The sequence below is a fragment of the Protomyctophum bolini genome (genome assembly GCF_963924005.1).
Source record: "Protomyctophum bolini genome assembly, chromosome: 16".
Classification (NCBI taxonomy): Eukaryota; Metazoa; Chordata; class Actinopteri; order Myctophiformes; family Myctophidae; genus Protomyctophum; species Protomyctophum bolini.
The window spans coordinates 8194855-8199285 of NC_137877.1; positions in this window are offsets into that span (position 1 = coordinate 8194855).

Here is a 4431-nt window from a genome sequence, read left to right on the forward strand (position 1 = left end):
TCACCATCACCATCACCACCACCTCTGGCCACCTTCCATCTCTGCCGGTCCCCTTTGGATGCCGCTTCAGAAACCGCAGCTTAACCCATTCTGACCTGAGATCAGATTCATACGAGGTTTCCACTGGACACACACTGGTCTGATTAAGCCATTCTGACCTGAGATCAGATTCTAAAAATGTCAGTCGTTCTTCGAATTTTTCAAAAATAGCAGACCTACAAGCTCGTATCGCGCCACTCGGTGGCGCGATACGAGCTTGTAGATCTGCTATTTTTCAATAGGTAAAGCATAACATGATGCTAACACCAAAATGGGTGCCCGGTCAGAATGGGTTAAGGCTCAGATCGGGCTTTGCGATGTGCAACGATCTTTTTTTTTCTTTTCTTTCTTCTATTCTCCTTTTTTTCCTCCCACAGGTTCAACTCCATGCTGTTATACTGTGAGCAGAGACTATAACACAGGTTCTTACGGTGTTGATGGACATTGCTGAAATTGTGGCTCGCGGGGAGCATGCACCCTTTTATTGAGTGCCAGCGTGAGCTCTGCTCTCTTCCACTGTCCTAGACTCACCCTGGCTCTCTGTCCCTCATGCCTCTCTGCACAGACACAACACCCCTTTTTCAATGTTTAGTTGACTTCTCTCATTGCAATCCTTAAAAGCCTTCCATCCATGCATCCATCCATTCCAGTAGACATGAAACCTCCATGTCCTTTCCCATGATCACCCTCCTGATGCGCGCCAACCCGAAAAAAACCAACAGCAACCCCACATCTAACCGTCTGTGTGTTCATGTTCAAGGTCGCGCGAGGCCACCGCGGCCGGTTGCTTGAGGTGAGGACGCCACACGTCCGCCCGCCTGCGCGTGCAGCAATGAAGTAAAGGATGAGACATTGAATAAATGCTAACCGAAATGGGTCAAGCTCGCCGTCTTGTGGTCTCGTCTGGGCCCATGATGTGTGCATGAGGAAATATAAGTCCCCCCACAACGCCATTCAGAGCACTTTTATCTTTTATGGGAGAGCAGTGAGAAAAGGGGAACTGTTTGTCAGTCATTTAGTCTGTCGTGTATACTGCATGTCTGTCTGACGGTCTCTATATCCCCCTCACTCTGTATTTTCCTCTCTGAGGGTCCCAGACTCCCAGCAATCTGCTTCCATTCTCACTCCATATTTCTCTCTCTCTCTCTCTCTCTGCTCCTCTTCGGTGCTCTTCCTGCCCTCGGCTGTAACAAGGTCTTCCTCCTATCTGTCGCCGTGTGATACTCGCCCAGTTTGATTTCCCACTGTGCGTCATTAACCTTTTCTTTTCTCCTCTCGGTTAAACCACAGAGTGAAATCTTCTGCTAGTGCAGACTAAGGAGAGAGAGTGTGTGTGTGTGTGTGTGTGTGTGCGTGCGTGTGTGTGGGAGGGGGAGCACATCACACTCACTCAAGTGGGCTGGGGGTGGGTATATGGGTGGGTGGTGCTTTCACCCGAGATCATAGCTAACATCCTTGCTAGGCGAGCTGAATTGAGGCCGTAGCCACAGTTGTCTTTTTCTCATCATGCAACCGACATGGGTTTATTATGCCGCCCCGTGTGTGATCTATGCTGCGTTATATCTCACCCCTTTCCTCGCTCACATCTGCACCGTGGAGGCGAGTCAATGCAGATCTCACTTCCTCCGTGCACTCTCCGAGCTGTCATGTGTGATCACACGTAAGTCACGTATACAGTACAGTACAGTACAGCGCGGGGTCGGACAAGAACCTCAGCCTGCACGTCATGTTGTCAATATATACTGTATGAGATGCTCATCGTCGGATCCCCAGGTGACGTGACCCGCAGCACGTATAGTTTATTGTCGATTCCACGGGTCGTTTCTATACGGGATGGAGCAGGATAAATCCACCCGTCGGGACTATAGTCGGCTATATCTCTTAATGTGCGTCTAATATAAAGAGCATGGTGTAATGTAAATTTGTACGCGCGAGTGTGTGTGTGTGTGTGTGTGTGGGCGCGTGAGACCTAGAAGGGCGTGGGTGTGAGGATGCAGTGTGTGTGTAGTGCATGGTCGCTCTCACAAACGCCCACTCTCAGGGTAGGCTGGAGTGACTGGGAGGCTAGTAGAGCACTTGGTTGTGTGTGTTGGATGTGTCCATTTCTCTTTGTGTGTGTGTGTGTGTGTGTGTGTGTAGTGTGTGTAGTGTGTGTGTGGCTGTGTGTGTGTGTGTGGCTGTGTGTGTGTGTGTGTGTGTGTGGCTGTGTGCATGCGGGTGCATGTGAGTGCACTTGTGTGTCCATTTGTGTGTGCTGTACTGGGATGTGGAAATTGAATGGAGCCTTTCACTTCTACTGCTCGTCTCCCCGGGGGTGAGAGACTGGTTGCCATGGTTATCCTGGAATCCTGCCGCTAATGGGTGGGAGTTTGTGTAGCTCTGGCAACCTGGCCTGTCTAGGGCGGAATACTTACTTTGTGTGTGTGTGTATGTGTGTGTGTGGGGGGGGGGGCTGTGTGTGTGTGTGTGTACTGTGCGCACGCTTGCACGCACATGTGCGCCAGGGGGTGTGGTTGGGTGGAGGCGGCATTCTAGGACACAGGAGGTCACATATACTGTATATGTATGTGAGAACGCCAAGCCACCGTCTCCTATGCAGTCTCCTATGCAGTCTCCTATGTCTCCTAGGCGCACATGCAGATGTACACTCCAAGCATAGATCCACCTAATGTATACATGCACTTTACACCATTTATATATATACAGACACTTTGCTGTACATCACCAGCCCCCCCCCCCCCCCCCCTCCCCACACACACACACACACACACACACACACACACGCAAAGCACCCACAGTGCACATCTCTGTTAAACCCTTTTCAAAACACCCTGTCAAAACAATAACAGCAGCTGATTTCTTTGTTTCACTAAGGCACAATTTAGTGCCGTGTTCTCATGACAATAACAGTCTGCGATCCGCACAGCAAAAACAGAAAGTGAATTCTCTGCTGTGTTTTCACAAAGCCGACGACAACGTCGTAAGACAAGGAACGTGGCACTAGTCGCCATAACACAACACACACACACAGTGATGAAATAATGCCCTGCTTTTACATCATTATTGCAAGGGTAATATAGAGTGCAGTGAAATAGTTAAAGCCTTGCTCTCTCCCATCCTCCCCACTGCCACCCTGCTGCCCTCGGGCTAGTGAGACTCTAACTGGCCACACAGTGGATAGTGGAAAAGAAAAAAAAAACCTCGACACAAAGAGTGGATTCGTGTCGGGAACGAACGATACATTTCCCTGAGTGTGTCCCTTTTTTGCCTTGCAATACTTCACTCTGCCTGCGACACCTTGCAACGTGTTCACAATATAATCAAGGCCTATAAACACACGCAACTCAAATAAGACCCCCGCACATCAACGTCTTGTTTGAATTGCATAATGACTTTAGTGCCAGGTCCTTTATTGATATCAGGCATGCAGCCGTGTATGAGTACACACACATCGCCGCATGCAGAATTTACGGCCTGTAATATTCATTGTGACCAGATAATCCTTGGTTTTTTCCTATTCCCATGCGTTCTGGTAGTGAGATGGCTCAGTCCTTAGCTGTATAGTCACACAGATGTCTTGGCTCCTGTTGCCTGCTGGAAGACTGATCCATACGCTGCACCGAACCCCCGTGGATTTAAAGGAACTTGGCGCAGGAACACTATCCACCATTCCAGTAAGTATATGTGCTAGCCAATCCCACTGTGTAGCCTGGAAAAATGAGGGAAAATGTTTCTCTTGTAGGGATTCCAGCGTGCATAAAAATAGAAAATAACGTGCTTGCTGAAAAAGCCAAAAAAAAAAAGCCAAAAAAAAAGAAAAAAGCCAATATGGTGATTACGACCGTGCATGATACGTTCAGTGTGTACTCTGGAAGTGAGTCTGAGGGCAAAGGGATGAAATCACTTTTTCAGGCACTTCACTGTTGGTGATGAATTAGATGTGGTATTATTCCTGTTGGATTGCGCGCCCATTGCAGAAAGAAATCGGCCCTTGAAAAGCACACAGACCTTCTTTAAAAAAAAAAAGAAAAGAAAAAAAAAGCAGGGGCTGAAGAATGTGGGCAGGACTTGTGGTTGAAAACCCAGCAAATCGTGGGGGGGGGGGGGGGGGGGGTAAGAGGGACCTTGTAAGCCCACCCCTTGCTCCTTAGCCTTTGCCAAAGAGTTATGTAATTCAATAAACACTCCCAACTCTTGTTGCTGAGGTCCAGCCACAGGAGGCCGTCCCAACTTTTTCAAACCGCCATATGATCAGCATTTTCGAATGCATTATTATTACCGACCAATTATAAAGCTCTTAGGGGGGAGAGGCAAATTGAAGTCAACTCTGCGACATAACAAGTCTGTTTTCACTCATGTGAACCTGATGGTGCCACGCTCCCTTTTATGTAT